Here is a 12,485-nt window from a genome sequence, read left to right on the forward strand (position 1 = left end):
CAGAGGGAAAATCCCCCCTACCTGTAGCTGAAGTGTGACCCTGACCTATATATGAACTCACATACGCGCGACAGCTGGCGACGAGTCCAGCAGATAGTGCATTGTCCTGAACTCAGTGGGAAATTCCTCGCTGAGTCAGGTCATTCCCAAATGGAACTTGCGCAATACACTAGCTATGACTCACTGGGTAATCCACTATCAGAACATCTGTCGAACAACATTCCGGATCATTTGTTAGATAGATTCTGACTGAGATGTACCGGAGCGAGTCTGCTCTTACAAAGGCAACAGGGCCCCCTATCGGAACGGTTCCGGAGGTGATTCTCGTCTTCTGGATGTAAGTATGAATTTTATCAATATCTGTCGGCTGGTCCCTTTTCACTATGTTTCTCATTTTTCCTACACCTATGTTACCTATCGGAATGAGATTTTCAACCCCTACCGGAACCATAGGGATGTTGTGCAATACCTTTTCCAGCAGGGACTTTCCAGTAGGACTTTCGCAATAACTTCGAATGTTGCTTAGCAACTTGTGATGTCATGTTACAGGTCTGTCTCATTCTACAGTTTTCATGAAAAATTTCTACAGAATTTTTTCTGAACTACTCAAGTTAACTTGTTCACCCGATAGATAAAATTTTAGAAATTTCCTCTGAACTTAAAATGTGACGGAAGACCATTACTTCAAACAAAATGAGTCGTTTTAGATAAATAACACTGATATCCAAAGTGTTCACACTTTTATCTTTACGTACAAATGTAGTTCCGGAGTCGGATGGTTCTACTCTATTCCCACCAACAAAACATTCAATACTCATTTCATTACGATCTTTATCGATACTTATAATAATATCACAAGTTGTTCTGTTGTCTGTTTTCATAGCGTAATATCCAACCAAATCATCAAACTCGTCTCCTGTAGCTAACTTTACACATCTAATGAGAACTGTACCATGTTCAATTATTTTCATATTATCAGTCATCTGTTGATTTACTGTCTGTAAAGTTAATTCAGCTGCCTCCTCACCGACACTTTTCAAGCCCAGTTTCTTTAAAGTTGTGTCCCAAAATAATCTAACTGGAACTCCGCTAGCATTGTATGAACAATAATTCTTCCCATTATTTATCCACCTTCGCAGTGTATTATCTGAATTCATTATTGTATTAAGAGGACTAATTTTAAGGTGAATCGGTATACCAAGAAGTGTAATGTATGGATTCTTAGGAGTAAGCCAACGACGAAAATCTAGCAACTTGTACTTGTTAACATTGCTATCGAAATAAATCACATTTGGAGTTCCTGGCAGTTCAGCAACTCCACCTGCAATTTCACTATCTAATATATCTAAGATGTTACGTGGTACATTATAAGGCATGAATTTCTGACTATCCCCATCCCATGTCAGAGCAAAAGGAGTAGGATCATTTGAAGCCTTTGTGGCGTCAATTACGGTTTCATCGACGTCTTTCAATTCGGAAAATTCTACAGAATGTATGTGTTTCTGCGCTGTTGCGGGCAATAAAACAAAAGTTTCTCACGGTCTTTATAATGAAGGACGTAATCTTTATTATGATTACCTGCTATCTTAGTATTATTGTTAACTTTAACATCACTCAGATCTTCGAGCTCGAGATTTTGTACGTGAATTGCACCTAGACCAAAGTTACTTGGACCAGACATGATTTACTCCGTAGGGTCCTATATACAGTGAAAATTAAAATAATACCTTGTAATAATATACAATCATGGCTTCAGCTATAGGAATGACAGTTCTTGGTGCTGTATTAAATGCAACGGCATTCACAGGAGGAAATATTATCGGACAAAAGCTTTCCGGGAATGGTGACGCTCTTATTGAAGAGAAAATTAGACATGATAAAGCATTAGAAAAATTTGAACATGATCGCAACGTCTGGTCAGAAAAAAGATTACTCCAGGCTGACTGGGAAAGAGAAAATCAAGCAAAGGACGCGCATGCTGCAGCTGAATTAAGAGATACAGATGCAGAAATCCTGGAAGAAGCAGAAGCGGTGGCCAACTCTACGTCAGGGCCAGCGCAAGCGTTAGTGCAATTCTCAGATTATTATCAGCCCAGTCAAGAGCAAAAGAAATATGAAATGATTTATATTGCTGGAGGATTGGTCGTTGGATGGTTTATGTTACACCGGTAGGATTCTACGTTAACTACAATAATTCAATACAAAAGCTAATTGGCCAGTTATTGAAATTGACCATGTTTCCATCCTGATCTGTTACCCAAATACGCATTGAACTCATATAGTCTGAATCCTTTCTCAATGGCATGGAAATTGAGCGCCCGTTTTTTAAGTCATAGGTGACCTTTTCACTTATTTCTTTTGTATCCTGGACGGTAAGTATTTGTAAACAGTCTGATACTTTCCCCTGTATGTATTCACCCGAGCCAAATGAAACATAATTTCCAGTAACATCAACGACATCTGAATGAACTATGTATTTAGTGACTGTTAAGAAATCTGCTCGACCTGGACTAATAGTACTTTTTATCACGGGGTTGTCCTCTGGCTTATCTGAAAAGCCGACGAGGTTAGCGAAGCTACCTGTGGCATTAAAATAAACTTTAATATCTTTAGCCAAAGTTAGATAAACGCGGTTTGTCGGCAGATGTTTTTCAAAATTAATTTTTTGCTTCAACCCGATTGCTTTGTTTAACGTATCGATATTGTAGTTACCTGGACGTATTGATTTGGTCTTCTTCGGTTGGTCACCTTCTTGGTATTTTAGTACATTATTCGTCCCCGTTATGTTATGCCATGAATTATATAGTCCACACTCTAGCAGTCTTATCTTCGTAAACTGTGATATGTCAATGCAAGGGTTAAAATTAACAGTAACCGGTTCGCCTGTTTTGCTTACAATCCAAATGATCATACTTACTGTATATACATTACAAAGTATAAGGTTCTGCAGGAATAATATTTTTCTGTTCAAGGAGATCTTTTGTTGCAACCGCGGCAGCAGTCGCACCGCCTAATTTTGTCCACCGAGTCAAATTTGGTCGACTTGGATCGCCCATATCAATTTTTAGAAATTTGCTGGAGATCATTAGATATCCCATCGCTAGTCCAGCGATTACAATACCATCTTACATTGTGTTTACAACTGTTTTAGTATCCATGATTGCTGACACGTTTATAAAATAGAAAAATAAAAATAATTACGGAGTTAATCCATCTCATGCAATGCAGAGGTACCGGGTGGTTCCCAACCTTCCGAACCTGATTTCTGCAAATCATGTCAATTACGCTCCCAGTGTTCAAAACACCATTCCCTAGTCGGAACCTCTTGACCGTTGCTGATCATACTATACCCACTTTCCGCTACCGTTCCGGGCTCTGTTTTCGTCGCTTTCTGAAGCGGCTCACGCGTAAGCACCTTACCGACATGGTTCCCTTCGGAATTTGGTTGCTTAACGGGACAAATATGTTGAGCACGCCTCCAATATAGTCCTAATGCAGTCAATGAAACTCCTATAATTCCTAAAACAAGATAACATTTATTATACCAGCTATCACACTGTTCTTTCGTCGTAGGCGGTACGTTCCGAAAGGGGCTTATACAGTTTGCTGCTACCGCATCGCTATAATTAATCATTGCTTTTCGTTTCTTCTCCTTGTTTTGCCTGTTCCATTCCGCTAATCTCTTCCCGGCTTCCACTCTCCCTGGATGCTTCGTCGGTAATGTAATTTTCTCTATATTGCGCTCCGTTCCGTAGGGTTCCGAATGGTAGTCGTCGGAGGTGTCGGAGTCAGCAGGGCCGTTTGCTGAGTCGGTGCTTGCGAATTTGAATCCATTTATTTCGGTATTATATTAAACCCGATTTTTTTAAATCTAAATGTTTACCCGTAATTAAACCGGTGGAAAGTAGAGCAAGTATGGGCCCCCATGTGTAGGCTATCCGTCCTGATAATCGTTTTATTTGCTCACGTGTTCACACAAGTGAGCATATGGTTTAGCCATGTCTGTCTGTAAGTCTGTGTGTGTGTCTGTGTGTCTGTGTGTTTGTATCCCCATTATCTCAAAAACGGCTGAACGTATTTCAGTCAAATTTGGTAGACTTCTTCAGAATTCAAATGGCTAGAACTGAAAAGGTTTTGGTGGGCGTGGCTTGCATATTAATGAAGTTATCACAGTTTTAATTTTTGTGATACATGTAGTCTATGGGAAGCATGATGACCATGGTTTCTGGACATCTCGACCCCTAACCAACTCTACCCTAGACAACTCGACCCGCTACCAACCCAACCATGGTTAGACCTTATAGCCTTGCTCCTTCATGCCAAATATCAAAGTCACAGGTCTTGCCAATTTTGAGAAGAAGATTTTTAAAGTATTATTTTTCTGATTTTTCTATGACCTTTGACCTCCCTATACCTATGCAGCTAAGCTATGGCAATGGCTTATTCTGGCGTATGTTAAAGTCCAAGACAGCCAGCCACTATTGGACAATGGCCAGTAGGGACCAAATTGCTCTCCACAATTTTGGGGATTCCACTTGACCTTTGACCTTGGCATCTTCCCGCAACTCATTCATTATGTGCATTTCTAATTCTGAGCTAGCCAATGGAGCTTGAGGTCTGATTTTTAGTATATAGGGATAACTTAGCAATACAAATTTTTTGACAAAATGTCATGTGACCCCATTGACCTTTGACCTCAAATATACATATATGGCCATAACTAAGTAACCACAAGTGCTAAACCCTTCATATTTGGTATGATGGGAGACCTTATGACATCACATCCTGTACCTCATTAATTATGCGCATATCTAATTCTGAGCCAGCCAATAGAGCTAGAGGTCTGATTTTTGGTATATAGGGATAACTTAGCAATACCATTTTTTTTACAAAATGTCATGTGACCTTGATGACCTTTGACCTCAAATATACATATATGGCCATAACTAAGTAACCACAAGTGCTACACCCTTCATATTTGGTATGATGGGAGACCTTATGACATCACATCCTGTACCTAATTAATTATGCGCATATCTAATTCTGAGCCAGCCAATAGAGCTAGAGGTCTGATTTTTGGTATAAAGGGATAACTTAGCAATACAATTTTTTTGACAAAATGTCATATGACCCCAATGACCTTTGACCTCAAATATACATATATGGCCATAACTAAGTAACCCCAAGTGCTACACCCTTCATATTTGGTATGATGGGAGACCTTATGACATCACATCCTGTACCTAATTAATTATGCGCATATCTAATTCTGAGCCAGCCAATAGATCTAGAGGTCTGATTTTTGGTATATAGGGATAACTTAGCAACACAATTTAACTTGATTTTAGTCATTGAAACTTGCTATATACATCAAAGATACTGTGATATAACATTATTGAAAGTCAAAAGACGTTTTTACTTCAGCCAATTCCTAATTTGCATATTAAATGAATTTTCATACTTAGGGATATTCATCTGAATTGACTTGATCAAAATTGATGTAACTTGCTATGTACATTTCAGACACTGTAATACAATATTATTGAAAGTCATTAAGCATTTTCTCTTCAGCCAATTCCTAATTTGCATGTTTAATGAACTTTCCTTATTAGAGATATATATCTGAATTGACTTGACCAAAGTTGACAAAACTTGCTACATATATTGCAGATACCATGATACAACATTATTGACAATCATTAAGCATTTTTACTTAAGTCAATTCCTAATTTACATATTTAATGAACTTTGCTTATTAGGGATATATACTGGGATTTACTTGATCAAAGTTGGCAAAACATGACAACATTGATGATTATACCTGGTTAAAACAATATCGAAAGTCATTTCACATTTTCATGTCAGCTAATTTACAATTTGCATATCTAATGAGCTTTCACAGCTCGGCATTTTTGGCTTGAAGGACTTGGCCAACGGTAATTACACTTGCTATATAAAATGGTGATACAATGACAGCAGTCAAAGAACTTTAATATTTTTTTTCAGCTAATTACATATTTGTATACTTCATGACCTTTGAGAATTAATCGGCGGTGATTATTGTTCATTATGTTGATCATAATACTTTCAATGAAGTTGCAAACATGTGGCAAAGGTTCAAATTTACACATAACTGTATGAAACACATGAGCATTTTTAGTTCATATCTGGTTTCACTGTTTAGAATAAAATCCTTTTTAAGATCAGTGGCATAGTTATCTCGGTCATCGATTGGAACTACCTGACTGATTGCACGGGCTCCTAGATCTATGAAACTTTGAGTGATATTATCACTTATAAGAGAACTGTATTTCGCTTCATAGACTTTAAATGCTTTATTCACCGTTTCATCTCCCCATTTTTCTACGTCAGCAACTGAAATCTCCTTACCAAAAAATAACTTACTTTGACCACTTGCGATGACACAGAGTATTTTTTCACGTTTCGTCTCTATTATGGATCGAGCGTCCGACGCTGCGGTTGGCCCTTCGGAACCGTTCCGTAGGGCGCTGTCGTATTTGCTGCTGCCGATGTCTTTATTAAATTCTCCATTGTTTGCAGTATGTTATCTATTCTTAGTAAAAAATAAAAAATTCGTTTAAACCTGAATCCGAAATATAGTATTAACATGGTCTGGAATATGACGAGAAAATATAGAAAATTCTCCTCCATTAAAATCTATCTGTATATAGAAACATGAAACATGAGTACAGACCTATTCCCAGTTGCTTTTCAATTGAATAAGACGAGCGTACTGACAGTACAGCGTGCTGATATTCCTTCTAAACCGAACGACATAAAACCTATTCTCATGGACTTAGAAATATATGTAACGCCGACAGATAAATTTACTTTTCATCCAAGGGATATATTTAAAGATAATGTAATCACTCATCGATCAGCAAAAGAAAGTAATGTCTGGCTGGGCGGCCCGCACATGAAATACTGGGACCAGCAATTAAATTTCGCTGTATGGTGCAGCACAACTGGTTGTGGTATATCATTAGCCCATCTCTTCAATAAGAAATTTCCGCCGCAAATACGTTCATTCTATCATTTCCATGTATATTTTACAATACGTCGGATCCTTCATGAAATGGGCGTTGCACTTCCAGACGATACGATCTTCAAAGCGGGCGACAATCCATACAATCTCGTCCAATATGAACTTCTATGTACAGAATTTGGAAATATAAGCCCAACGAAGTCCGACTTTCGATATCGCAAAGGTCAAAACTCAGGTCTTGGTTATGGTTATGAATATTACACTAATCGTGGACCTGTTCGACAGCCTGCCGCTGTATACAATGGCCACGAATTTTTCCTCTCCGCCGATGGAGGCGTTTTCTATACATATACAATTTTTAGAAAGAAAAAACATGTACTGTCCGACAAAGACCGACCACACTATTATTTCTTCCGAAATGATGGAATGGATGGTGAATACAATAGTTTCGTCCCTCTGAAGGGAGACTCGGGTCTAACAAAGGCTGGTCTCGCCCGCCTCAATGAAAGCCTTGAAGCCTACGTATATTGTATACTCGGCGCACAAGCAAATATTCGCAGTACCATAGTGGGCGATACTGGCAGTGCAGAGCAAGTCCGAAAAGAATTCGGCGTTCTCCTCGAAGATGAAATTCGTAATACTGACAAAGTAATCAGTTATAGGCGATATCAAGACACAATAATGAATACTGGTGTCAAACTTGATATGGCTGTTTCACCCAATTTACTTCTCTTGCCGTCTGAGATGGTTATTCTTTCGGGCCCGGCAATCTCGGGTTATAATAATGAATTGCAATACGCAACAGAATCTATGGTCTTCGGGGTGAATGGAGATATAAACACGGAAGTTCGAGAAAGTGCTATACATGAGATGGAAGGGGAAGAGGATCCCGTGAAGTGGCAGGACGAGCTAACGCATCCCGGAGGGCCGCCTCACAATGACACAAGTCAGATTCCCTTATCGCCTTCAGAACGGGAACGGAAGGCAGCAGCCGTGACACTCACCGCCGGCGCAGACCCTATTCACGAATATGGCAAAATTGGTTTGTTATCTTTAGCAATATTAATTACATTTATGTACAGTATATAGATCCGATGTATGCAACCGTGCCATTCAACATGATTATAACTGGGCCGACAAATTCTGGCAAAACAGAATATGTAATGGATCTCCTCACCGGTCCGTACTTAGGGAAATTTGAATATATAGTTTTCATTTGTCCAACATTCATGAACAATAAAACGTATTATAAAAGATTCATTTTCACTGATGATTATGTGTTTATAGTTCCGGTTGGACTCGATGCTGTGGATGATACACTAAAATTCGTACATGAGGTATGGGGCCGCACGAACACTTTAATAATCCTCGACGACTGCGCCTCGTCCAAAGATATGAAGAAGCGCAGTGACTTTTTAGTCAAACTTGGTTTCAGCGCAAGACACGACGGATTATCTGTCTGGGTTCTGACTCAACAATATACTAGTATTAGTAAACCATTTAGGGAAAACATACAGATGTTAGTACTATTTTACACACCCAGCAAGACAGACAACAAGACTATTATAAAAGAATATGGAATGGAGGTGTCAGAACGGGAAGCCGTGGACCTAATCAGGCAATTGAAAAATACACCATTCAGTAAACTAGTATTTCATTTACAGCATCCGTACGACATTCAATTTTTCGTTTAATATAGCTAATCATGGAAGGCAACACCGAAGGTACTCTTAGAGAATTATATTACAACCCGAAAACTGGTTTTGGAGGTGTACAAAAATTATATGACGCAGCACGCGCCAGCGGACTAAAAGTTACTAAGAAAGAGGTACAGGAGTGGTTAAAAACTCAGCTAACTTATAATCTACATAAACCGGTACCTCGTACTCGTGGCGGCCGGCGTGTTTTCGTAACATCGATAGACTCTCAATGGCAAGCAGACCTCGTGGAATTCCCTTCACCATTCGCAAAAGAGAATCGTTCCGAAGGTAATAACATTCGATACATGTTAACAGTAATCGATGTGCTCAGCAAATATGCATGGGCCAGGCCTATACAGTCAAAAACGGCAGATGATACGTTACAGGCGCTACAAGACATGATTAAGAAATCCGGGAGGCAACCCGACAAACTTCAGACAGATGAGGGGCGGGAATTTACGAACCGAAAAATGCAGAAATGGTTGGAGGAGGCGGGAATTCACTGGTTTCACACCTACAGTGACAAAAAGCTAGCGTTGTTGAACGTTTTAATCGTACTCTTAAAACGATGATGTGGAAATACTTTACATACAGACAGACACGTTCCTGGCTCCCCATTCTACCACAACTTCTCGAGAATTACAATAACACCGTACACGGAAGTATCAAAATGAAACCCGTCGATGTAACGGAGGACAACGATTGGCAGGCATTTTATACACTTTACCCTGAGTTGGCAGCCATGGGAGCTAACCCTGAATTCAAGCCGGGAGAACGGGTCCGAATTACAAAATACAAGACCACTTTCAAGAAAGGATATTTACCAAATTGGACAGAGGAGATTTTCATAGTTTCAAAAGTGGTGTATGCAGCTGGACTGGGAACGCCGCCTGTTTACAAGATAAAAGATCTGAATGGAGAGGAAATACTTGGCACTTTCTATGCTGATGAACTTCAGAGCACTGCTGGCGCCGACAAGCTGTACAGAGTAGAACGAATTTTGAAGACGAAAAAAATTAGAGGAAAGAAATATTATCTGATAAAATGGAAAGGTTATCCAGAAAGTTTCAATAGTTGGGAGCCAGAGGAAAATGTTATTAGAACTTCGTAACGTTCCGAAGGAGTACTCGGCCAAGTTCCTGTGCTGGTACTTGTCAAGTACCAACGTAAGTACTAACGTAAGTAATTACAAAAGTTATTCAATAAGTACCATGGAAGAAGTCTTAATTTCTTGAAAGCCAAAAGTGTCAGTTTACCATTATTCTTCCAACCACCTGGCCAAGTATTTGTCATGTATTGTCGTAAGTAATGTTCACTTATTGCATCTTTTTTGGCTGTATGTGGATGAGGTGGTACCTCGGTTCCTGAACATATTAAGTTTGCAAGAGCTTCAAATCGACTGTGCAAGTTGCCACGAGCTGTTCTTCCAAGCCCCCCTTGTTCAGCTTTATCGATAAGTTCTGGCTGAAGTATAATGTACACAACTGACATGAGCCATAGACAAGTAACTTCAAAGTCTTGCCTTTTCATCATATCAAGTGCATGTAAGTCAAAGGGAGCATTATAAGCACACACTGTTTCACAAGCATTAAGAAGTTTGTGTAGGTTCTTGAGTGAGACTCGAGGTTGTTCTAGTTGTTCTTGACCAGGTGGATAATGAGCTTTTTCAAGTTCCTCCTCGCCGAAACCGTCTATTAAAAATCCCTGGCTGCCGCTATCGCGTACCGAAGGGCCGCTCCATGCAATTCCAAAGTCAAAAGCTCGTGGAGAAACTACTGGTCCGACTGTCTCGCTATCAATTGTTGGATTAAGTATATTCTTGATAAGGGCAGGCGTAAGAGATTGATGAATTACCAAACATGGAAGCCTGTAGTCATTACAAATTTCTAAGAAAGTCTGTTTGAACTTATCGTGAATCTCTTCTAGTTCTTCTAAGGCGGCTATTTCATATTGTCTGGCTCGAGTCAGAATATTCCGCCTGCAATAATCAAAAGGCATATCTTTGAATATGATAATGAAACTACCCTTACCAAAATCGGGTGCACCCGATACACACCTTAGTGAGCACTACTAGGTGCCCTTAAGGTGCCGCCCCAAACACCCCTCGCAGCACACCCAAAACTACCTTGATTTGGCCACTTTAGGTGGCTTTCAGGTGGCTTTTTGAGGTGTATTAGAGGTGTGTTGTTTGGTGTGTTCAGGTGCACCTGAAAGGCACCAGATTGAACATGCCATAGGTGCCATTTAGGTGCACCTGAAAGGCACCCACTGAAGAAGTACAGGTGCCTTTTGGATGCACCAGAAACTACCTTGAATTGGCCGCTTTAGGTGCCGTTATGGTGCCTTTTCAAGGGGTATTTGAGGTGTGTTTGCATTGGGTGGTTTTAGGGTGTCTTATCACGAAATTTCCACAGCAAATTTGAGTAGTTTTTTGATCAAAAAACCCACACAAATTTGGCGTGGAATTTTGGTGATGCATTTTACTTATATTATGACTTAGACTGTCATCAGGTGACCCTGGATTATTGTACCTGCAGGCAACAATTTGCTTTACCACTTGCCTTTTAAAGTTCACAGACCTGTTTGCTTGACAACAGTACCTTCAGACCTAGAGAAGGGTGAGGGGGTTCTAATGATACACATGGAACAAAAGAAATAGAAAACACTTGCTGTTTATTAATAAAAAAGTAACTTATCTTGTATTTCCTGAAATAGTAATTTAAGCTACCTTGCATGTTTGTAAAATGGTTGATCAATTTACCTTGTATTTCTGTAAATGGTGGTTATAAAGCTACCATGTACTTCCTGAAATGGTAAAGTTTCAAAACAATTGTTATACGAAAAGACTATCATAAAAACATAAACAAGTGACCTAACGGCCGATATAGTTCTGCTGTGTTATGTAAAGATCAATTAAGGTTCCATGACAAGAAATCAACCTCTTTAATCTAGCAATTGTCTGGTGGTTAATAAGCTCAGAACCCCCGTAAATTATACATTTTCTGAAAGCCTAGATATAAGGGAAGATTTTGGTAATCACAGTGTCACCATCGTTTACATAACTGTCACGTGAGAGGTAATTTGCATAACATTTCAAAAATTGGTTTTCCCTATGTTTTGTCTCAATACTTCAAAATATCTGATTCAAACTTGCTGGAATGAAGGCTAGTGTCATAATGCTCTTCAAAAGTGTGTCGAAGATTTTTTATATCTTGCTTAGTTTTTAATTGAGCATGTTATAAAGAAATCAACTTGGATTATTCACTGCTCTGGAAGTTTTACTGGCATAAAAAATTTTTTGAGAAGGTTTAGAAAAATTCTTAGACACACTTTGGAAGATCCTTAGGACAGCTTGCACTCACACAAATATCAGCCACATATCTCTGAGCACTGAAACAAAACATAGGGAAAACCGATTCACTACGGCCCAAAAGTATGCCTCAGTGTACGGTATTCCGCGAAGCATAATTTCTATCGAACAGCGCTCTCCGCCGGTCGCTATTGACAACGGCGAACATTGTATCAATATATTTTCAATAGATTATCGATCGAAAATCTGTTTGGGCGCCGCTTGTGCCGGGCGCTCGTGTGTTGAGGTCACGTCATAAACATTTCCACAATAACCCATGATTGACTTATACACTTTGACATCAAGGTATCCGTTGATTTCCTGTACTGACAGTAAATCGACGACACTTTTTTCAGTTTTGGTGATACTTTTATGTACGTTTCAGCACATTTTGGCGCACCTCGGCGTAGTTTGGCGCCATTGTGAACGG

This window comes from Ptychodera flava, chromosome 4, assembly GCF_041260155.1.
Source record: "Ptychodera flava strain L36383 chromosome 4, AS_Pfla_20210202, whole genome shotgun sequence".
Taxonomy (NCBI): Eukaryota; Metazoa; Hemichordata; class Enteropneusta; family Ptychoderidae; genus Ptychodera; species Ptychodera flava.